The sequence below is a fragment of the Anopheles coustani genome, chromosome 3, assembly GCF_943734705.1.
Source record: "Anopheles coustani chromosome 3, idAnoCousDA_361_x.2, whole genome shotgun sequence".
Lineage (NCBI taxonomy): Eukaryota > Metazoa > Arthropoda > Insecta > Diptera > Culicidae > Anopheles > Anopheles coustani.
In genome coordinates, this window is record NC_071288.1 from 59,496,522 (window position 1) to 59,522,393 (window position 25,872).

General features: G+C 39.1%; 1 protein-coding gene across 1 annotated transcript in view; it reads left to right on the top strand.

Annotated features, from left to right (window-relative positions):
* Positions 1-25,872, top strand: part of LOC131272152 (uncharacterized) — an 84,371-nt gene that overhangs the window by 40,663 nt on the left and 17,836 nt on the right. The window lies entirely within an intron of this gene.

Genomic DNA, 25,872 nt, shown 5'->3' on the forward strand with positions numbered 1-25,872 from the left:
GTAAGCAAAAGTTTAATCGTACAGATGTGAGCTGGCGCATTTTCTTCGTCGTTGGTTTCGAGCTTCATCTTTGCGCAAAGTTCGTCGACTGTGGTGAACCTTAAACAAAGTTCAAATATACGGCAAAGGGCAAAGATGAGAATTCTGAAGGTTGATCCAAATCAAATGTCAAATGAAATGTTAGGGATTTAAATGTGTTTTACTAGGCAATAATCATTAATTACTAAGTGTTGGAAAAGTAAATGTTTACCATCTTTTATTGGGATCATCATCTTCTTCTTCTTCTTCTTGGCGTAACGACCTCTTGGTCATGCCTGCCCGTTAAGGGCTTACGAGACTTGTTTCCCTGTTGTACGTGGATAGTCAGTCCTCTCGTACAGGGGAGGGTACGGTCTCGGTAGGGATTCGAACCCACGCCGTCGAGAGGCTCACCACCCCCGGCGCTCATGGGCCGATTTTCTAACCGGCGCTAACGCTCGGCTGTCGCGGACCTCCATTACCCCGGACAAATTACCTATTAAAACTATTATTTGACCTCTCATTTGAACTACCTATTAAAACTATCAACATGAACACAGAAATTTCTCATTCAATTCCAAAGTCATAATTATTAAATGATAAAACCTTTAAATTAATTAAATTACATGAAGAAATAAAAAAAAATAGAGAACGATTCATACATTTGTTTCTATAGTAAAATTTTCATTGCTTAACTCAATTTTATTTATTTGCTCGTTTTGTCTAGAAACAAACATGGACAGGAAAGTATCATGCCACCGTACCTTTTAAATATAAAACAAACCCAACGTTTCTGAAAAGGATAACGGTTCATGTTCATTTGTCTAAGCGCTACTGTCACCGGGTGCTTAAGGATTAGAATGATTCATTGCACACTTTATCATGCATGCGGAGCAGTATGTCGACACTTTATTGTACATTCGTTTCCGGCGAGCGAGGGTCATCATCACGGAACGAAAAACCAACATGGTTGATCCACTGCATCCCTGTAAACATGGTTTTACGAGCAGAACGAAAGGCTGGACACTCGTAGCGTTGAGGTATTAGTGTCTATCAAGTATTAATGTCTAACAGCATAGAAGAGAATAGCCAGTTCGTGCATCATTCAGCATGTGGTATTCTTATACCTCCAGCATGATGTTCAATCTAACTGCACTGTTGAGCAGTCCTTGTAGATCATGGGATTGAACAATGCAAACAAATTTAAACAATAATCATAATGCTTCCTATTTTCTGGCCATTTTTCACCCAATAATACCAGACAATGGTAATCCCTTTATTGTTACTTTTTGAAAAAGATTCAAATAATTTTTTTTTTTTTTTTTTAATATATGGCACGACATCCCCTAGTGGGACAAGGCCTCTCTCGGAAGAGAGTTTGTGTGACCGAAAGACGGTAATAATATTATAGATCGGTGGTCAGCCGTTCGTAATACCGGAGGGTGCCAGACTCGAGATTCGATCCCACACCTGTGGTGTGGTGTTTCCTCTCGCTACCGCTGCGCCATGGGCACCCCCCCAAATTAATAACCTATGCAAATAAGTTTTCCCATGTGAGCAGTTAATTTATTATTTTCATTATTATTAAATATTAAACTCGATGCTTGTTCTGGATGTGAATGATGTAGTTTGGAAAATGGAGGCGCTTTTTTATCTTAAGCATCGTAAGTCAAAACAGCATACAGAAAATTTATCCATTTTCCACCAGAGTAACGAAACCAGATGGATGGATAATCGTATTACTACACATCATACGATTTTGTTATCTATACTTTAATGTGAATACCATGCCAGCATGCATTTTTTCTGTTCTGTCATCTACCCTTGGTTCGCTTATATTGTACATCAGCTTTACATGATTCACTTAAGTCTCCACCTTGCTTGTTGATAATCGGATGTGAATGGTTTGAGATTTAAATCAGTAAGATGATTTTTTTTACCTAGATGCCGGCTTTATCCCAAAGCGTTTCATCCTCTTTATTTCTCTGATGCCCTGACTCCACTTCACGGTAGGAAAGATGCTTCCGTTTCACTCTGTGCTAGCGTTTGGCACGCTCAATTGAAACGCTTTCTTTTGTTGCCCCATTTCTTCCGGGCGACATAGACATGCGGAAAAAGTAAACCGACAACATCTACTGGAGGTCGCTTCAGTCGCCGTTCGCTATAGTTGGTTAAAAATGATCGAACATTTGAGCCGCGCCATAAAAAATCACCACAATATAGCATGGAGCATCTGGTTGATGGTGACATTCCAGTCGTTCATGCTTGCTCTATTTGTTTCGTTAAGCGACTTCATTCCGCTGAAAGTGCAGACACTTTTGAGAATTTGTGGTATGGCCAAGATGGTTGAATTACTGTTGATCGAATAAAAAACTCTTGTGAAGCTGGAGAGCACCGCAAACATTTATTCAAAAAAGCTATTCAGCGGGCCATAGTTGAAGTTTATTTTAAAATATTACAGGGTAAATTTTGTATTTTTCTTTAAACAGTTTAATTTTATTTTGGACTTATATTAAAATGTTGGAAATGGCTTGCCTTAAGTTAATCTTAAATAATTGATCATGCGAGAAAAAGAACACGTGATTGGACTTCGCTAGTAAATCATTTTAGGCTCGAAGAAAGGATTGTTGAAAAATGTTTGAGCTATACACTAATTGAATATGTATGCTGCTTCTTGAACACACATGAACTTTATGAGTATAACTTAAAATAATATAAAATATCAGGAATAGTACATTTTGACTTTGCGGTCTATAGAAAAACTATGAAGTCTCTCTGTTGTAGCGATGAATAGGAGGTGACAAAGGCATCAACCTTAGGGCCATAAATTCACCTTGGCACATCCTTGAAACATTCTTCCCTCCCAGTCGCCACCTTTCATCACGTGGGTAGCTTTAAAAGATGGATTTAGATTGAGCACACATTTTCAACGTCTGTTCCACAATATGGAACATCAAGAGGCTAAATCAAATACGAGGAAGTAGTCAAAGGGCTTGGTTTAAAGCATAAAAATAGATCAACGGTTAACCTCTGTGGTATGTTTGACTTAGGGATTCTTATCAACAACGCTGCTTGCTTGCGTTTTATCAAGCGTGGAAAAGTTGGATGCTTTAGAGGTGGAAAAGTTGCAAAAGAAACTCCGATAATCATTAAACTTTCTACTGAGACTTGAACTCGCTTGCAGTTTTACCTATGGGTGTACAGGTGTTAACTTTGGTCAAATTATCAAAGTAAGATTGCCGTTGTGATTGAGATAATGGATATTTAAAATGCTTTTATTTTGTAATTTTCACATCCATCTCTTCTTTCCTCCCCATTAAAACACATTTCCCCCAACTATACAACTTGATTACAACCGTCTTAGTATTCTATAGATTTTGTAGTATTCTATTGTTCCATTATGTTCCTCGATGCAGATTCAATCCATTGAAATCATGTAAAGTATCTGATTCAACAGAATGGAACAGTAAAAATTGGCCCATAATTTTATGGCCCCTTTCTTACATCTTTATCGGGCAACTTTTCTCGATTATTACTTGACAGCTTCCCATAATTATCGGAAAAAGGCAATCACGTTTGATCGAACACCGAAATTACCAAAGTTTGGTACCGTCACTTTGGTATTTGTTTTTCTTGTATGGCTTGCTATAAACGCCACCTAAAGCGGTATAGCCGAGCAAACGTAGCAATTTATCGATGCATTGACATTTAAATAAACAGTCTCAAGTGAGAAGCTAACTTTCCGTAATTTATTGTAACAATAAGCCTTTCATGATAGCCGAAGGGTGTCTGCGACAACCGAGCGGTAGGGCCGGTTAGAAAATCAGCCCAGCGCTAGTCAAATAAGGTGCTCACCACCTTAACGGTATGGGCTCGAATCCCAACCGAAACCGTTCCCTCCCCCGTACGACTATCCACCAACACAAAGGGAAAAAATCTAATAAGCCAATTAAAGGCTGTGTTGCTACTTAAAGACGTACAAAGACTGACAAATATTGTTTAATGTATTCAAGAATTTCTGACGTTGCCCTTACGCACAAAGTTTCCGCATGAACAGAATAATTTTATATGGTTGAGATATTTCATGCGTTTACCTCATTTCCATCGTTTTAATTAACCCAATCAGCACATGTGATTTGCATGACTGATTTGGTTGGGTCTTTCTGTTTCAAACAGGAAAGACCAGCTCTACTTGCTCAGAAGGGATTTAGTGATTTTAGCTAGCAATCGTATTCTCTTGTTACGTGCAACGCTTTGGACAGGTGTACATGTTCAGTGTCCAGTTGGTTGAATTACACGGTACGAACACAACCTAAGCAGGAACAGGCGTAATGTGTGGTGCTGACCAGATAATGGAACCACCCAAAGGTATTGCCGGGACCAACCGGTCGAGTATAACATTGATGAAACGCACAGTAAACATGAAAGGTGTTTCATTGATCAAACATTGGAAAGATGCATGAAGTGGTAGGAAGGCAACCAAATGCAATTTCACTCCTTTTGCTCAACTCACATTGCGTCATACCAAAGAATATCAGGTGCCCGGTTTTAAGTCAGTATTTTTTTATTACACAGTTCAAAGATAGTTGTTATTGAGAACTTTATTTCGCACGAAAATTACAAATACATCATTAAAATATTTCACCCAAACGGCACATCTCAGACGGAGACCTGTATATGTTTTTGTTTCTGGATGAAAAGTTCTTTGTTACCAGTATTTAAATTAACAACGTTGTCTTCAGTAAATTATTATGGAGCGAGTTTTTCCATTTTTCCACTTTCAAATTGCTCTTCTATGGCATAAAATAGAGAATTAAATTTATAAATCTACCATTTCATCGAAGCTTTTAGTTTTATGAACTCATTTTTATTTTTATTTTTTCCTCGTATAAAACTTTTTTTTGCGAGTCGTTTGAAAAATCAAGTAAGCAAAGGAAATATATGAACTAACATAACGGTACCAATAGTGGCGCAGTGTCGCAGTGAATATATTTTGACTTTAACAGCATATTAGAGCAACCTGTTTGGGCAATATTTATTTTGGAGTCTTAGTTTATTACGGAATGGGAATGTTTATTTTTTAAACACTCCACAGAAGATTAAAGAATATTTCATACTAGATCAAATATCTCTATAATATTTATTTGGTCGTACAGCTAGGATTTTGTTCCACTACACTAGCACTACTATGGGAGCACTTTCCCTATTCACTATTTCCGCAGTTTGCCACATTTTTTTTTTTTTGCAGATAATGCAGATGCCTGTGAAAACCAAATATTGTGAAAACCAAACGACTTGTTTTTTTGCAGCTAACTGAGTATCCCTTTGTCCTCGAACTATGATTCTGTTGGTCATTTACAGCAATTACGACACGCAAAAAAAAGTACTTAATAGAACGAATGAGACCGGCTGATGATCCACTCGTTTTATATCGTAGTGCATCCAATTACTTTCTTCATTTCAGTCCTCCACAACTTCATGAAGCAATAAACTGCGCCTCTAAGGAAAACTGGCATAAGCTAGTGATGGCCAACTGCGCTTCAATTAAACTCGCTATGACCCTTGCGGATTGCGGTTTATTAAGATAACTTCTCGGAGACATCCCATCTCGGTTGAACTTACCGATGGAGGGGAAAATCGTGTTAATGCAGTAACGTATGTTGAGCCATGCCATTTGAGGTCAATCCAATAATTACCCTCCCCAGGGTTTGGCCGAGCGCTTCACTTACACATTTTCAGAGCACGGTCTTCTTTGTTATTAGGATAACCCGCTTCAAACGGGATTCCCTGAAAGAACACGAATGGTTTAAAACAGGGATGTCAAACATGTGGGCCGCGAGCCACATGCGGCCCGCAAGAACATTGAATGCGGCCCGCGACTCCTTTGAACAATACATCGAAAGTTTGGATCCTGGATTATTGGCTTTCGTTTGAATAGCAAAATATTTTTTGTGAATGGTTTTACGTTTTGCGAATTGCAAGAGAACTGAGAACTAATCAATTTCTATAAGAAAGTGATATAAAACATTGATCCATATCATGCCGATATATGGCGGTTGACAAGAGCAAAGGTATTACACAAATGTTTAGACACAAGCGAATTCATTTTTTTAATAGAAAACAAACGTGCTGAACTACAACAGCATTCCAAATAAAATAACAGATGTGGAGCAATAAGTTAGCTATAGTAATAATACACTTTTCTTAAAGCTGTACCAAATGCACAATAGTTTTGAACTGCAACATATATTTCAATAAACTTGATTTCAATTCGTTTAAATTTGGAAAACGATTGATTAAGAAACCTTCTCTTTTGCTCGAAATTGTAAATTTTATATGAAGAAATATAATACCAAAATTGTGAAAGTGTAAAACATGATTGAATGTTAAGATAAAACCACACTGACAAGAACATATTTTCATCAATCCAATCAATTCTACGTTTTGGCATATTTTGGGACGAAATGCGTCCCGTGAGCTCATACGAGTTTGACATCACTGGATTAAAAAAATAAAATCCGCTATAAAAATAAATTTTTTCATTATTCTTTTTTTTTTTAAGTGGCACGACATCCCCTAGTGGAACAAGGCCTCCCTCCGAAGAGAGTTTGTGTGACCGAAAGATGGTATATTATAGATCGGTGGTCAGCCGTTCGTAATACCGGAGGGTGCTAGACACGAGATTCGATCCAACACCTGTGGTGTGGTGTTTCCTCGCGCTACCGCTGCGCCATGGGCACCCCCAAATCATTATTCTTACTATCTCTTAATTATTTAATCGCTTCGATAATTTCAATAATGTAACAATGAGGAGTAATTATTCAACTAGTAATTGTAAAGAAAACAGCAACATAATTTTTGGTGCAGAAATTTATTTATTTTTGATAAATGCGATTAGTGATATACAGGCGTAGACGTTACATATTAATCTGTACAGATGTTTGACGTCTACAGCTTTTCCTTACCTCTTTCCAACATCCCTCGAGATATTCGGGATATCTGAAGGGTTGTTTGACAGACGATAGGTACGAGAGAACAAAGGAAATCTGTAGACGTCAAAGATCTGCACAGATTAATATGTGACGTCTACGGACTGCTTAATGTTGCCATGCCATCGATGATGCGTTGTTGCCATTATAGAGCGCAACTTGTCAGATGAAACCTGCTACTTGTTAGTGTTTTGATGGGACTTTGGAATAAAAAGCCGGAAAATGCTGTATCTGTTTCCCTTTGCCATGTAACTGTAGATGCTGTAAAAAGAAGTAATGAATACCATTGGAACGTCGCTTCGGAAACGCATTGACAAATGAATCATGCCTGTTGGAAGGTTTACTGTTGATGTTTTAGTTTTACTGTTGATTTTTTGGTTTTACTGTTGATGTTTTGGTCAATTTTGAAATATGAAAGCTCTGAGGAGGTGAAATATGAAATTTTAGTGAATTATAGCATTAATTCAATATTTTATTTCAACTCCAGTTGGGTTACTTTTCAAATAATTGAAATCGGTACTGTCCGACTACATATCAATCCTAGGAAGCTTTGAAACTATTTCTTGCTAAAAAATGTCGATCAATTAACTCCTTCGGCTTCTGCGTTTTGTCCAACGGAGTGAGCTCTGGATTCCGTTCTGGTTAATTTGTGTACCATGGCGATAGTTTTGTTTTGTGTGTAACTGTGTTTTGTATGAATTTGTGTTTTTTACGTGTTTTGAAACACTTGAAGAATCGTGTATCCCGTTATTCGTGAAGATAGTGTAAAGAATATCCGCCATCACTTCTGTTTTTGTTGCAATTTGTTTTGCTTTTTTCTATTAAATTACACGAAAAACCTTTCTAGTTACCCGGTGTCGAGTATTTTTTTTATATTTGACACCTTTGAACGTATTTCATAGGCCCGGTGCCACACGAAAATTTTAAATTGCTTCAAAAATCAATTCTAATTTCTTTCCCAAATCAAGCTGGTTGTCTGTCCCAAATCAAGCTATGTCATAGGAAAAGCTTTTTGGAAGTTTTTGTGAAAAGTAAATGCACTTAAGTTATTTGGTCATATTTCATAATTGTGGACAAAGTAAAATACTAAACATCCGTGACAAGTTAGTAACTTCAAAGCGAGAACAATGCTCGCCATGGCCGAACTTGAAAACGCTAGTTTTGTTCTTCTGTTGCGGGATTGTAGGTTGGGATTTTTTTAATTAATCCAGCAGCAGGCTACTGGTTGCATACCATTCATGCATGCAAGTTTAACTTGTTGTACAACCTTAAGCCTTACAAGTTGCAAGCATGCTTTGCTAAATGTGATATGTTATAGATATACTATAGATCAGGGATGTCAAACATGCGGCCCGCGGGCCACATGCGGCCCGCAAGAATATTGGGTGCGGCCCGCGACGCCTTTGAAACATTACATCGAAAGTTTGGATCCTTGAGTATTGGCTTATAGCAAATACCAAAATATTTAATGTAAATTTTTTCACGAACTGCGAATTGCAAGAGAACTGAACGAATGTCAATTTAAACAATTTCAATAAGAAAGTGATATGCAACTTTGCAGCAAAGGTTTTACACAGATTTTTCTAGACAAGTGGATAAATAGTGTTTATAGAAAACAAACGTGATGAACTACAAGACCATTCCAAACAAAATAACAAATGCGGAGCAATAAGTTAGCTATTGTAATTATATACCTTTACTTTCCTAAAATCATTAACAAAATACACAATAGTGTTGTACTGCAACATATATTTCAATAAACTTGATTTGAATTCGTTAAAATTTGGAAAACGATTGAGCAACAAACCCTCTCTTTTACTCAAAATTTGTAAATTTTATAAGAAGTAATATAATATAAAAAAATGTGAAAATGTAAAACATGATTGACTGTTAAGATAAAACCACATTGATAAGAACATATTTTCATCACTCCAATCAATTATATGGTTTGGCCCGCGAGCCTATTTTGGGAGAAAATGCGGCCCGCGAACCAATTTTGGGAGGAAATGCGGCCCGCAAGGTGAAACGAGTTTGACATCACTGCTATAGATAAAAACTGATCTATGAGATGTTTGAGATTTATTTCTAACCCATTTATTTGATTGGAAAAAAAATCTTATCTTTTTAACATTACTGAACATGTCGTATGGTCAGCTTACAGAAAAGCAAACTATTTGATTATTCTTCTTTATCAAATCTGTTGATAGTATGAAACAAAAATGATAGTAGAGCAAACGTGTTTTCGTATTGAAATATTTTATGACGCATTTTTTAATATAAGTGGTGACTCCCACTATATTCATACTATTTTTGTGGGCCAATTTGAGGTAAACCATTCCAATGATTGTGCACATTTATGCCGGAAAACGGACATTGATTTTCGGAAATTACCTATCGATTGCAAACGTTCGATGATGGACGGTATATGGACCCTTATTTAAAACAGACCTGCCAGTTAGTCAGACGATGGTGAATCGATGGATCAATTCGTATGATCTTCTTCTACCTCTTTTGTTGCCTGCTCATACTCATCATGTGACTTCCGGTTCCCATGGAACAGATAATGTGGACACATTCATTTCTCCCAGCTCCCAGAAAATCCCAGCATAAGTTCGCTACAGAAACTCGGCGAAGTTAGTTTGGTTCAGTCACCCGTTTAGTCAAACCGGCCTACCGGTTGACCTTTCCATCCAGAAAATGCTATCTTTATCAGTCCTCTGTGCCCTGGTTGCAAGTCGAGAGCTCTTGGTCGTTTCCAGAGCGTCAGAATCAGAAGTACAAACCACTCGTCAATTAATTGTAAGCAAATTCGTTAGATCAACAACCACAAATTAGTTTTGTTTGTATACGCATACACTTTTCACTACGGTGCTGGGGAAAGGACAAGAAATACTAGCGCGCATCAACTGAAGCAGTTAATCCTCGAAGCCAAGTGGGAATAATGGCTGTAAATGCGAATGTCTTCATCCGGCAACAGCTTCTCACAGTGGCCCGTACCATGATAGGCAGCGGCGTAGTGGTCCTTTTTCTCTTCCCTTGGCAGTTGGTTCTCGAACCAGTGAACTCAAAGCGGAGGCGACAATTTTATCAAACCTGTCAGGCGAGCCAAGGCAGAACCCGAGAGGAATTGGGAGCGTCGAGAAAAAGGATGTAATTTATTGTCAGCTCAGCGCTTTGGCTCCGCAACTGGCAACACTTAAGCCCCATCAGTGCAGCGACGTGTCCGACGCTCCGGATGAGGGCAGAAACCAGCACTAAGGCACCCGCCCGTTGAAGTGCTAACTTATCATCCTGATTACCGGATCCCAATTAAGCTGGTTTGATTAAAACTAAACAAGATCGAGCGAAGGACCGAACCATGGCGAAAATACTCCCGGCAAGTGTACTACGACGCATATCGCGCCAACGCTTCGCCGGAGTGTGACAACATTAACGCCACTCGATCGAGCTGCCATCCTGCTTTCACGGTTACAGATTTGCTACACAAATTTCTCAGGCACCTCAGGCAGAAGGGTAAATACAACACCAGAAGATGATGATAAACGATTGACATTTTTCTCCGCTGTGCGCTGATTGGTGTTCTACTAATTACTAATCGCATCGCACGATGATTAGTTCTCAGCCGTTTGTGGCCGCTGGGCGTGAATATTAAGCAGCCGGGCTAGGCCGATTTAAATGCAACATGCTTGGTATTTCTTTTTAACTTTAACTGCCACAAGCATGGACAGTTTTGATGAATATCCGAATATCATTAAAAAACAATTTCAAAAATTTTGTGCAAAAAGATGCAAATAAGAAAGCAAGGAAAATTAATTTATAGTGGCGCAACTTTTTCTACGTTCAGGGACACGGCCATTTAGGTGACTAATATTGGGAGGGATCTTTCAACAAAACTTTTGCTTTAGACCTTTAAAAAATCTTTTTTTTATATTATCTAAAAAAGATAATCTGAATCACCATCATCACTTGAACAAGAACGTCGGTCGTAACATTACAGCAACAAAAAGATATTATATGTGGTTAGAGATGGTAAGTGCTATCTGCTTTCATTATACCATGTACTGTCTATCATGTAGAATTCAACCTCATGAAAGGTGAAGCATCCCGCATATATATTGCCCTTTATTCTGCAAGCAAAATAGTCAACGAATACATAATTTATATTGCTTATAAAATATTGTAACAACGCGTACGTTTTGTGGCTCGATTGGTTCTTATGCAACCTATGCATTTATTCATAGACTGCAGTTCCACGTTGCAGTGGAAACGATAAGAAAAAAAGTGTAACGACTTTTTCTTCAACTTGCTTAAGCAACTGTTTTTTTCCTTATTAGATAAATCTATGCGACATTCGATGACCGAAGCATAGTACTACACATACATTTGTTGTCGGTAGACATCGAATGGGAAGGATTTTGATTGTCGAAACGGCAAGCCTCGGAAGCTCACGGTACTGATCATAATTCGCTATCAATCATCGCACCCTCGTCTGGCTTGTTCCTTGCTTCACACACTCTCTCTCTCTCTCACACACACACACACACACACACACACACACACACACACACACACACACACACACACGCACGTACACACATACAGAACGACCTGCCCGGATAATCAAAACCAATAAATCCGTTTGCGATATTTATTATTTATACTGTGTTCGAGGCTGGATCGGATCAGTGTGCCTCTGGTGTGTGGGGTATACCATACTCGTATCACAACGCCTATGCAGCAGGCTGCCTGTGTCGAGAAAAAGAAAGAATAAATAGGTCCGAAATTAGGTTAGGCAAAGATTGAGCGCCTTTTCTAGGTCGCGCCAAAGCACCCGCATAGGTCCAACAGCTACTACTACCAACACTATTGCTGCTTCACGCTGCATAAGGTATTTTCTGGATCGATTTTCTTGTTTTCTGTTGCTTTACGTACCTCAAAGAGGCGAAATTCCGTGCGAGTTAATACAACAATTCTATTCTTCTTTAAGATACCGTAAATAATGTTCAACTGAAAAAATAAGTGTAGCGTTTTATACAAGAAAGTTTTTTAATAAATTTGCGTAAGTTAGAGATAGCAGTGATGTATGTTTTATCTGTTTTTGATTAAACATGAAACTAAATTTTAATTAATTGTGAAAATTTAATTAAATAACTTCATCACAAAAAAAAAGTGCAGAAAATATTGTTATTCAAAAGCACATTTTCTTACCTGTTACATGCCTCTGCTACTTCACGTTTTTCAATCAGGGTCGAATGGTTTTATCAAGTTTTTAATTGAAAACACATCGCTCCCGAACTTGATGGCGCAGAAACAGTCAATAGAGTTAACAACAGTTCTATCATGTTGCTGTTCCTATCCTTCAAGTGGTGTACATTGGGCGATGTGCGTAGGACACCACGCTGAGTGTAAAATCTCCAGCCAATGCAATGCAAAAAATGTCCTAAAAATTCCTCAAATTCATATTAAACCCAGCTAAAGCATTAGGGTAAAAGTACCCATTTTGGCCCACTTAGGGAAGGGTCACCACAAAATAAATTGTTGCATTAATTGTACCGATCATATCACGACAAACTGGGTATGATAATGTAGAGTAGCTATCTAAGCATGCATTAAAATTCATATTTTTTAGATTATTTCATGTTTTCACTGAAAAATGATCAATTTCCGAACACACTTTTTGTCGCTATTTTGGCCCGCTTTGCTTCTATTTTGGCCCACCTGTGTACCAGTTTTGGCCCACCTGAAAAATGCTTATTTCATGCATTTTACGATTTGAATATTCTTTAAAATATTTTAGATACTGTTTTCTGCTTTTTTTTCGTTACATTAGAGAGTTTTAATGCTTAAATTTAGTTTTTAATGTTTCCCCAGTTTTGCATGAGTAATGGCGTCAGTGACGTATATGCTGTCAGCTACTGTCATAGATGCCATACTTACAGCATGATAGATTGTTCATGGATTTGCTCGGGTTTTGGCCACTGATTGACGAAAATTAGAATAAGTTTTTCGAAGTAAATACATTACGTATGTAGTAAATACAATACGCTCCATACTTTCTTTCCTTTCTATACACACATATTTTTCATCCCTTTAAATGTTACCGTTGCCCATTCCCAAAATAAAAAATGTTGTTGTAGTCTACTATAATTAAATTAAATTGTATTTCTTTGAAATTTCACTAGAATGTTTCATTTGGTTTGTTTTTAACTTATTGGCTTTTGCTTGCATCCTTTTTTCTCTTTTAGCAAGTTTTTCCGCTTCCCGGAGCACTTTTGCTTTTTGGCGTTGTTCCGCTTTGATTTGACGCTCCTGCGCCAGTCGTAGTTTTTCATTTTCTTTTTGTTTTATCTCTTCCAGCCTTTCGCTAGCCGATAAAACTGGAAAATTTCGCATTTTAAAATTTTTATGCTTATTGCTTCTGCAAGGTGCGGGAGGCAATGTAAAAACATCGTTCAATGACATATTTTCCTTGTTTTGCTCCGTTAAAAAATCCTCGTCGATCTGTTCAACCCGTAGCTGGTGATCTTCATAAGCTGGGGTCTGTTGATTGTATTCCTCCATTAAAAAATCCTCGTCCATCCGTTCAATCCGTAGCTGGTCCTCTTCGTAAGCTGGGGTCTGATCATTGTATTCTTCCGTTAAAAAATCCTCGTCGATCCGTTCAACCCGTAGCTGGTCCTCTTCGTAAGCTGGGGTCTGATCATTGTATTCCTCCGTTAAAAAATCCTCGTCGATCAGTTCAATCCGTTCAATCCGTAGCTGGTCCTCTTCGTAAGCTGGGGTCTGATCATTGTATTCTTCCGTTAAAAAATCCTCGTCGATCCGTTCAACCCGTAGCTGGTCCTCTTCGTAAGCTGGGGTCTGATCATTGTATTCCTCCGTTAAAAAATCCTCGTCGATCAGTTCAATCCGTTCAATCCGTAGCTGGTCCTCTTCGTAAGCTGGGGTCTGATAATTGTATTCCTCCGTTAAAAAATCCTCGTCGATCCGTTCAATCCGTTCAATCCGTAGCTGGTCCTCTTCGTAAGCTGGGGTCTGATCATTGTATTCCTCCGTTAAAAAATCCTCGTCGATCCGTTCAATCCGTAGCTGGTCCTCTTCGTAAGCTGGGCTCTGGTCACTGCATTGCTCAATCACCTCTTTGATTCGACCAATTACATAAAAGTCCTCTTCTGGTTCTTCTGTCCCAGGATTCCTCGATTTTTCATTAAATCTGGTTGTATTCCTGGCATTAATTGAAACATTTACATACGGTTCAATCAATTCCTTGTAGAAAAACTTGATGCACCTTTCATTACGCGATAACGTGGTAACATCTCCTTTGATTTTCCGCAGAGTTTCCTCACCAATCATGTCCAACGCGTGTACCAGTTTTGAAAATGGGATGGAAATGGTATCAACAGGTATATTATTTGAAGAATCCGATATCAAATTATGAGAAGGTGAAGATGGAAGAGTTTCTGTTGTGTTTCTTTTCGGATCCATTTGTTCATCGTCGATGGATAGCAATGGACTTTTGTTCAAACACTTCGAAAAATCGACATTATCGGGGCCAAAGGGATGAAGCCCACACGCACGAAATCCGTTTGTAACGCTAGTTGATCGTATGCCGTTTTTAATAGCTTCATTTAAAATTGCACCAAAATATTTGAGGGTAAAATTTTCACTAGGGTGGTTGTAACGCCAGTTTTCTAGAGCAGTTCGCCAAGCATCTTTCAAAGGTTTGAAAACGGCTACGTCAGCAGGTTGTGTGATGTGGGTAGTATTTGGATACAAGGATATTAATATGATGCCCAACGATTGGCAAAGATCAGCAACTTCTACAGACTTGTGGGAGACATGACCATCAACAAACAAAATTATCGGAAATTGCACACTTCGCTTTACTAAAGAAGGGTAGAACACTTTTTTAATGTATTCCCGAAAATTATGCGAGTCCATCCAGCCACGTTCACTTTGGCCAATACACCATGAGGACGGAAATCCTTGAATAACGTCTTTCCGGATGCGCTGCCCTGGCAGAATTACATGGGGATCTACAACAAACCCACTAGCAGCAAAAGAAAACATGACCGTTATATTTTGTTTTCCCGGGGCACTTTCTACCTCATACACGTTGCGTGATCCTTTCTGAGCAAGCACTTCTTTCGTTTTCGGATGTAGGAAAAAGGATGTTTCGTCACCGTTGAAAACTCTTGTTGGGTCATTCAAAATATCTAATAAATTATTATCGGTCAACCATTTCTCCACTGATATAAACCATCCTCTTATATCTGCTTCGCTTACACGGGCACTTGCAGATGAAACCGCCTCTGGTTTTCGAAATGAAATCTTGGGGTTCCTTCTCAAAAATGCTGTCAGCCATGCTCGTCCTAAAAAATAAATAATAGTTGCTGTTGCAATATGAACATTGCATACGAAATATGCATGTACCCACCTGGACGATCATTTTTAAACGGAGTCACCCTCGTATTTGCACCTAAATATTCGGCAATCTTATTTAAAAGATGGCTCCGTGTGACCGGAAACCCTCGCTGCTGCATCTGGACTATCCAGTTAGCTATGTTGTCCTCTTCTTCTTGGGTCAGTATAGATTTTGGTCCCCGAATACTTCCTAACTGCCACTGAGAACTCAAACGATAGCGACAAGTAGACCGCGGTATTTTGAAACGCTGGCAGGCGTCGCGCAAACTCATTTCTTTGCTTTCTATGGCCTTAATACAGGCCATTAAGGCTTTCTCGTTGTAGCTTTTTCTTTTGGAATAGTTCATTGTAATTTTTTTCAAAATAACGTTCAGGCGTTTCAACAACGTTCTGTTTCGCTTCTCGATTTGCTACTGCCTGCACTTGGCAATTTGACCATAGTCACTTTATGTTTGGAGGTTTGTTACAATGACACTTTCTGTCCGCCATTTTAATCACCTATCCCTTTAACTATAAGACAAAAAATAAAAGCATTGAAACATGTTTCATAACTTTTCCTACAGACAGGCGTTAAAAGATAAAATATCCTTAATTTTGTGAGTGAAAAAATTGTCCTTCAAGTCTAAATCACCTGCTTGTACAGTTTTTTAAAGTGAGATATTCGTCATGGGACAGTCAAAGATAAACAAAATGGCGGCTAGCGATAGCCCTTTACCGAACCAAACTAAACTATTCTTGGTCTACATGATGTCTGACAATCATCTGTCATAATAATAAGTCACAGCAATTTCCTGTCAGTTCCAAACCAGATTTCCTTGCATCTATTTTGGCCCACTTTTGCATCGAAATTAAAATTATTTCTCGTGCTCTAAAAATTCAAGTAACGTTTTGATAATTCCTAAAAACACTAAAAGCTTTAGAAAAACATTACTTCAGAATTTTTTACGCAGTGGTTGCTTATATCTCAAGGTGGGCGAACTATCTGCTGACAGCATGATTTTTTGAAAAAGCAACAGCTTCGTAGTTTTAAGCGATTTTCTCGAAAAATATTGATGCAATCACCCCCAAATTTGGTATTTAACAAGAATAAATTGACCTCAACACTAAAAAAAATGTTAGGGCGCATTTTTATTTGAAATCATTGAAATAATTGATCTCCTTTGTGAGTGGGCCAAAATTACATACATGGGCCAAAATACCCTCACTGGCCCTAGTTGAAATCTGTTCGGATAAATTTTTCTTTGAAATATTTCTGTTTGCGTGTTTATTTACATTTTACTGTTTTCTTAGCCGTTACCCGTTCAACCAAACCTACATACGTAGACGTTCAACCGGACTACCCGGGTAGTCCATACATTTTGTATGGGAGACTCCGTTTTCCTGTACTTAAGACTTAATAACTTTTTATCTAGACGTCGGATCGATTTAAAATTTTCAGTGAAGATACTTGATGGTGTTTCTCAAAATATTGTATAATTTTTATAATTTTAAAAATTCATTAAATATGTTAATTTGAGGTTCCAAAAAAATTCACCCTTCACATCTATGACCCAAACCTGTGTAGCTTCAACATTTTAGATAGGAGCTTGCATTTTCTGTATTTCAGTATACATATCTTTGATCATTAAAGCTGAATTGCTTGAAATTTTCAGAAAATTATTCAATTTTTTTTCCAAAAGTGTTTCAGAAATGTTCAATGTTCAAGTAGGAATGTTTCATTCGAAAACACGAATTCGATAATTCAAACATTTATGCCTTACGTATAGGTATTAAAATCTTAATCTAATATTAAATACAAGTATGCTACACATCAATTTGTTCAGAAAATGTGCGCCACAAACACGTTTATTAATCCGCTTCTAGTCGACTATGTGTGTGATTCAAAGTACAAGAAAAGCTAAGTAAAAGTGCGTGTTATGGAAAATATCAATCCTTAGAATAGATAAAACCGAACAGACTTATAGAAGAATTACTAGCAACAACATTTCTGACGAAAAAAGAATTAAATACCGGACAAAACTCTGTTCCCAGTTGGAGCATGAAGGTAGCATGAAGCGACAGAGAGTTAATTAATTTTTACAATATGTTATGCAATTTTCCAAAAAATTTCAAGTAGTTAAGTATTTACGAGCAAATATATCAGTACTAAAATACAGAAAAAGCCAACTTCTATGTCAAATATATGAACTACACAGATAAATGGTTATAAATGTGAATGGTGAAATTTTTTGGAACCTCAAATTAATATAATTAATGAATTTTTAAAATTATAAAAATTATACAATATTTTTGGAAACACCCTCAAGTATCTTCACTGAAAATTTCAAATCGATCCGACGTCTAGATAAAAAGTTATCTTATTATTAGTACAGGAAAACGGAGTCTCCCATACAAAATGTATGGACTACCCGGGTAGTCCGGTTGAACGTTTGAGGGGTATCAACCGAAAAACGCAAATAAAAATTATTTAAATTCCTTGAAAATTTTTTTTTCTTTAGCAAAACGATAGAAAATGAGTTTTTCTAGGCATTCTAAAAATTTCATGCCGATACGTCAATCCAATCAAAAGTTAGAACAAAACAAAACTCTAAAAACTACCCGGGTAGGCGGTTGAACGGGTGACGGTTAAAACATGCTTTGCAGTATTTAGTGGAGTCTTTGAACTTTGAGAAACTTTGGTAAACAACTTTAGCTAACATTTGTGCTCATTTAAAAACATCCAAAATAACACTATAAACCAATTTTAAAAAAACACGGCAAATAATTTAAATCAATCAAAACGTTACCTTAATCGCTCTGGGTTTTGCAATAAAATAGTGTAAAATGCATCAAAAACGGTCTCCACGAAAGCTTTCATAAAAAAGAAATAAACACAGCTAGTGTAAGAATGTGGGACCCAAAGCATCTATAACATTTCAGGTGCAAAACTCAACAGGACTAGCTTGTTTTATTTCATGCCGGTAGTTGCCAGCTTGCTGTATGTGTGTATCAAATTAAATCCTTTCAGCTGGAAACGTTGCGGCTAGCGATGGTTCTCGGGTATCGTAATGGTGCACGTTCACTGCGTAGCTAGACACCGGAAACGAGTAAACTATTGTGGTGGACTCAACTAGAGGTGCAGCCAAATTTGTAGCCGGACCAAACTCTCCGCTGTGTGAATTGCGATTAATGTATTTGTGTGCGTGCCGATGTATGGATGTACGGCAGGAAGCGCTCGCTGACGTACTGCGACGCCACTGGACAGTCTGGTCGGTCAAATGTGGTGTGAAAGTAGTCCTACACTTTGTTCCCTTTCAACGTTCCCTGCAATAGCCCACTGTGGTCACATTCTGCGCGTCGTCGCCGTCACGGGCGCCATTGCGTTTGCCCGCTGACACGAACTGGGCAGTCACATCCCAACGTAGTGTACGGCACGCGCCTCACACATTCAAACAACGGCGTCTGCTATGGATGAACACGTTCCGCTGCGCCATGAAAGCATTCGAGAACGGAAGCTGGTCCGAAGCAACGAACCGGTATCTCCTGTGGGCGATGTTTGTCCGACACCAGCAGAGCGTAATGTCCAACCAGTTAGTTCGGTGCCGCCAACACCACCCCGACCCATCACACTCTCGTCCTTGTCCACCAAATCCACCGTGGAGCAGGAAGAAGATTCGCACCGGTCCAGTAAACAGGCGCCGGAAAAGCACGATTCGCCTCTCTCCCACTCACCTTCCGTCACGCCCGGTGTCAGCACTGCCGCCGCACTGAGCCTAATCCTGCCACACAATCTGAGCCGTAGCTTCGACCAAACGGCCGCGCAGTCACCTCCGAAGTATCAAATTTACCATCAGTTCAGCCGTATCTCCAGCACCACGCAACAATTCATACAGCGTCAACAACAGCAGCAGCAACAACAGCAACAGCAGCAACACCAGCAGCAGCACCAACAACATCAACAGCAACAACAACATCCACAGTTGCAACGTCAGCAATCTCCACAAACGCAGCCCGCCTCACCGGTGACCAACTATCAGGCGCCTCTGTTCCGGAAGGCGAGCTACGGTTCATCTCATTACGCTAACTACGCGAGTGTCGACCCGCAATACCAGGCTGGTAGTATCCCGCAGAAGGTAAAACCTGCAACAGCACCAGCAACGGCCCAACAGCACCAGCAACAAGTGCCAGCGACCAGCCTCCTGAACTCCAAACCAATGGACCAACGAAGCAATAATCCTTTTATACTCAATTTTAACAACATATCCGGGTGCTGCCTGAAAACCTCACCCACATCCACCGGCTCACCGTTGGTCACCTCACCGACGCAGCAGTCGGTGATCGTAAGCACCACCACCGCCGCCACGGCCACTACCAGCACCTCTTCCTCGTCCGGCGCCAAACGTACTCGATCGTTGCTGCTTAAATCCACCTCGCCATTGCAGCAAACACTCAACTCCCCGCTCCAGGCGTCACCGCCACAATGTCCACCAGTTCCACCGCGGCTGTCGCAGATACACGCGATCGCCAGCAGTACCTCCTCCTCGTCTCCTCTTTGCTCGGTTGCTCCTAGCGAGCGTAACGGAGCGAAAAATCAAACCTGCACGGACATTGCAACGCTTAGCAGCGCGGCCACTCCCGAACCGTCAGTCAGTGCGATTTGCAATAGTGACGCCACCGCACCAACCTCTACGATCGTTGCCGGTGCCTGCTACGTTACGCCACCGACCCCCGCACCCATCCACATGAGCGAAACGAAGCAAACCCTGCAAGCCATACTGTTTGGTAGCGTTCCTAAAGCCGGAACGGAAATGGCTTCACCGGGCAAGAACACGGTGAATGCAATTGGCGGTGGAATGTCGGCTTCAGCGGACGGCGCAGCCAGTGCAATTCGCAAGAAGCGCGATGATTTCCTTAAGACAACGATGAAAATCTGTCTCGTCGTTTCGCCACCATCAAAAATGCAGGTACGTTGAGTGGCGAATGCTGGAGCCCTTAAATTTAAAAGCTTTGGTAGAAAGTTGACAAATTACCCGTTACTGACAAAGTGTCAATATACTTGTTTAATTTGAATGTATTTGTTTTATTGATTTGAGTAAATAAAAAATCGTTATTGCTATTTGTTATTAGTTTATCATAACGCAAGTGTATAAAACAAATGGAAAATGAAAGACTGCATTTCATGATATGCGAAATCAAATTGTGTAACTTTTATTCTTATTATTATGTTTGGTGTAAATTGATTTGACCGATTTTGTATGATTGACAATATTTATGACGTAGGAGAGATGAGATTGAGCACTAAAACTGTGGCCATTCGATTTAGTGACCCCAAATTGTACAAAAATGATACCCATATTGCATTGTAACCATTGTTGAGCTAGAAGGTAGGATGGTAGCCCCCCTTATCCCTTCCGCCAAATGGATGAAATATTATCACATGATGGCTACATGTTAAAATAGTATTTGGTCCAATTTTTGTAAGAACCCATTCCATAAATGACGAATTATTATTATTTTTCATCATTTTAAGCGAAAAATGTTCGAGAGGGGGGCAGGGAAGGAGGGCATTCGAAAGAATAAAAAATTAGCAACATTCCAGCCAAGTTTGATAGACATAGACTTGGTAGATTTTGCTAATACCTTCTTAGATTACCTTGGTAATACCTTCTTAGATAAACCATATAACGTGGTTTATTATAACCAGACCGATACGACACACGACGACGAATTTGGTCAGGATGTTAAGTGAATGAATAGTTTGAGGAACCGTAAATGGTCTATGTAGTTCTGCTATCTTTAATAGCTACTAAATGATTCTACCCGAAAAACGAGTTTAACAGCTCATCTACGATGTCCTACTCAATGTCGATGCACAAATTGACTGGTAATTTCACGCTAAATAGAACAATTGCAATCTTTCGAATGAAAGTGTGTGCACCATTTTATTTCATAGTTTTGTTTTTTTCCAAATCTACTTCGCGAACGTCAATATCTACTCGATAAATATATCCGCGGTTAGTCAATGTCTGTGAATCAAATTCTTATTTGGCAAACCAGACTCACCTCGAGTCCGGCCTGAGTACAATCTAATGTGCACAGGAAAGGCATCTATACATCGACAATTTCACATGGACGCATTCAACACATGCACCTGAGAACTAATATGTACTTATACGATTGGCTAGTGCACCGCCAGAAGTGCCCACCCGCAAACAAAACTGATCGACTTTCCAGCTGGATTTTGACTCTTGCTAATAAGAAAACTAGCGCTTCTTGATCGTTCGTAAAGAGAATGGTATTATGAGAATGGTATTATGAGCCCGTTTACAGAGCCCGGTTACAGTGCCCGTTGACATGGCGCGTTTACAGTGCCCGTTTAAAGGGCCCGTTTACAGGACCCGGTAATACGGCCAATTTACAGTGCCCGGTTAATGGACCGTTTACAGGGCCCTGTAACACGGCCCGTTTATAGGGCCCGGTTACAGTGTCCGTTTACAGGACCCAGTTTATAGGGCCCGTTGACCCGCTTGCAGGGTCTAACCTTGTAGATGTAGTTTTACTGTTAATTTTATTCTGCGTTGGTTATGTCCATCACGTTGCAGCACCGCCTTTTTCCCAAGAGTAAATGCAACGTTCGATTCGAAATTGTCCCCAAAATCACGAAAACGTTTCATTTCCCTCGTATCACAAAAGGGCCTATTACGAGACTCGAACAACTCTCTCATCACACGGAAACCGCCGACTCGAACGTTAGAGAAAATTGCATTACGGTCACTTGTTCGAGTCGATGAAAGTTTCATCGATTTGTTTCCAAGCGCAACTGTCAAAGTGGTGTGAATCGACTGTTGCATTTTGTAAAAAATGAAAACTCTGTGAATAGATGTGTGTTTTTTCTCCAATTTAAAGCGAAAAGATACCTTCGTATTATAAAAACGCTGTATTTTACTTCAAATGTATCTTAGGTGTCGTAATTTACTATTGCAACTACCGTGAGGTCTCTTCGATTGAACTTTTTAGCACTTTCCGTAGCACTAGACTTACGGATAAAAAATTGTCAAATTCGAGTTCCCGTTCGAGAACCGTAATGCAATTTTTCCCAAATTGTTCGACAGATTACTTTGATCGACAAAAAAGTTCTCGAACGGGAGCCGAACGGAAACTCGAAGATGAGGCATAATGCAAATGTGACGTTCGAGTCGGATATTCTCTAACGTTCGACGAGTGTCGTAATAAGCCCTTATATTTTCATATCGATTTCAAACAAGGAGCATTATTATCATGATGGGTGGACAGAACCCTATGCCATGAAAATTTCATTGATGAAATATAAGATGATACTTCGAAATTTGATGAAGCGCCGCAATAATATGACAAAATATTGTGACACAAATGTTTTGGAATATAATTATTAATTCATTAAACGGCTCTAATTTGCTCCAACTACTTATTAAAAAGACTAAATTTTATTTTCCATGATACAAAAAACGTTTTTAGGTCTTATCATATTCAATTATGCATATTAATCATAGAAAGCTCGATTAAAACATCAATATGGCTGGCCAATACCTAGATCATAAATAAAAATATATGCCAATAAAAATGGTTTACATTGGCTTAAGTCCTAAAGATCTTATGGTCCGACGCTATAAGATATGGTCCGAGCTATAACATGATTAAAACCTCTTTAAAACTTCTAGCTCTTTGTGCTACTGCTCAGAAGCCCCGTTAAGTGCAAATAGTTTTAACACTGCGTAACCAAAACACCTTAAGACCTAAAAGTCTTCAGAAAGCCGGGAAAATCGTCAGAAAGCCTGGATAGATGATTCGGACGGTGACTTTTTCATTGGCTGCAGCGGTTGAGAGGCGTACTACTCAGCACAACGCCAGAATGCCGGGATAGCCGGCACAGCACTGCGTCAAAATTCCGGGAAAGTGATCCGGACAAACACGACTGTTATTCCTTAATTCCACCTAGCATAGCTTTGTTCCACATAAATAACTGCACCGATCACGACAAGAGCACTAAATCACACATCCAACAATGAAAGTCCATACACAATCGCCAATGTTTTTGACGAATATGGCTGGATGGGATACTTGGATAGGTTGTGTTTTCTTATGTTTTGGCCGTTTAAAGTGGGTTTTCGTTTCAAATATTCACTACAATTGGTTTTTCTCTACTTATTTATGACCCAAAATAAAAACAAACTAGCAACAAAATGACTCTTCAATAACATTCTTAACTAATCTTAAGGATTCCCCCACAAGACTACGTTAAATCTGTCTGGTTTTACTGCGCACCTCGACGGCGTGGGCTCGAATCTCAAGAGAACTAACTATCCACGTCTTGTAAGTCCTTAACAAGCAGGCATGACTAAAGACAGTAATTACGCTAAGAAGAAGATACCCCGTTATTCTCACTACATTTTTTAAATGTTTGAATGGCATCTGAAAAATACCATCAAGCTCTGGTTGTACCTTGAAGCGCTTAGTTTTTATATGTATTACAGTTTATTTCCTATAATTTCTTAATTTTTCTTCTAAAAACTCTCGTTAAAACTGCAACGCTATTGTTTTCCTCTCCAAGTCGCTAACATAGAGAACTGTAGTAAGAGAAAGGTTGATCTTTGAACTTGTCAATCACATTCATTAATGTGTATTAATTTATTTAAAGAAATAATAAAACTCAGAAGATGAATAATTTAAAAGATTTTCTCCCTACGGCAATATACTTTCAATGAGAAAAGCACATACTATGGAAGGATTGTAGTTTACACAAAGTAAGAATTGGAACACCAGGCGCCTCCATTTCTACTACGCAATTCGTATCGCGCATTATGAACTGATCTCTTAAAACTATCCCGAGTTACATCAATTTTTTTGCAGTGAGTCAATAGATCTTCTTACACTCATTTGTAGTCAATAGAAAGCACCAAATCAGCGTTATGGGCACAATTGTAGCCCCTTTGACTCTGACTGTCGTATCGTCATCAATCATCGTCGATTCACCTACAATCAAGTGTGTTGTGTGAGAACTGAAAGGCGCAGACATTGTACAAAAGTTAAAAATTGCGGTTTGTAGAAAAGCAATTTCCAGGCCACATCACTTAATATTTATTTTCCATTTTTGCTTATGCGAGATGCTTTCGTATCTTGTATCTTTTAAAACGTTGCTCCCCATCAAACATATTGCCGTCTGTATTGATCGGGCAACGAAAAACGCTACGGAACGGTTGGTATTTGCCGGAACGGTGCTGCTTGCTCTTCTGATTGTATAAAAGTCTGCTGCTCGATATCCCGCGGCGCAAGGTTGTCATTTTTCAATTTGAATTTATTTCTGGAAACATTCTTCACTCCCTCCCGAACATTCCGCGCCCCCACCTACTGCACCACTCCACTGTCAAATACAATGACATTAGATGGCTGCCAGTGGAACGCCCGTCGTTGACTTGAAGCGCTCGTCCAGACTTCAGCGAACGCCATTTTTCGGTGCGATAGAGTCCTTCAGGACGCACGCAATGTGCCCGCGAGCGACAAAGAGGCTTTTCGTCCTCGGCACCGATTAACTGAAAGTGAAACATTTTACCGTTCAAAATCACAATGAATTTCATTAATAACACATTTCCGTCCGCCACGCTTATCCTGCTGCCATAAATGGTTCAGGGTACTTTAAAGAGGAGCAATGGTGGAGAACATACCTTCACCTCCCGCATCGGCTCACATTCCACAAGCGTAGCTAATGTTTATTGTGATGACACCAGCATGACTTTACTCATCGACGAAAGAATGTTGCCTTCTTTTCCTTTCGATGGAATTTTTTACAGGGATCAACTTATATAAAAATTATTGCACAAACGATTATACCAAACTTCATTGCAGAACATTATGCAGTAATGCTTTGAAAGTTATTTTATTGGCTACAGCGGGTTTGATAAGAATTGATCGCGTTATAAATAAAAAGGTAGCATTTTATCATTTATCAATGTAAATATACTATTTTGAGTTACTAGAAAACCCCAACTAAACCATTTTGATTACACAACAAATCTAGGTAAACACTTTAAGTATCGTTAATCTGAAAAAAATGCATATCTTATTACACGTTTTCGATCGTTTTTCATGTTTAAGAGCTTTACTCATTAAGTAGATTTGGCAACCTTAATTAGCATTCATCTTCAGGTAAGCCCGGTTTTGCTGCCTGTTTTACATTTTGTCATGAGCATCAGATAAACAAAAAAAACAGCGGTCGTGTGAAAAACAGGTAAGGTCAAATGATAAGATTATTAGAAATGGGGATTGTTTTTAATGCATCCCAAACGCTAAAACAAGAAACTACGCTGTAATAGAAATTAGAAATGCCATTTGGTGAATAAAAAAACGGTCGTTCATGAAAATCATGTAGAAACTTTCTACCAGTGGCAGTAAATCGTATCTCGAATAAATCGGATACTAATGAAAAAGG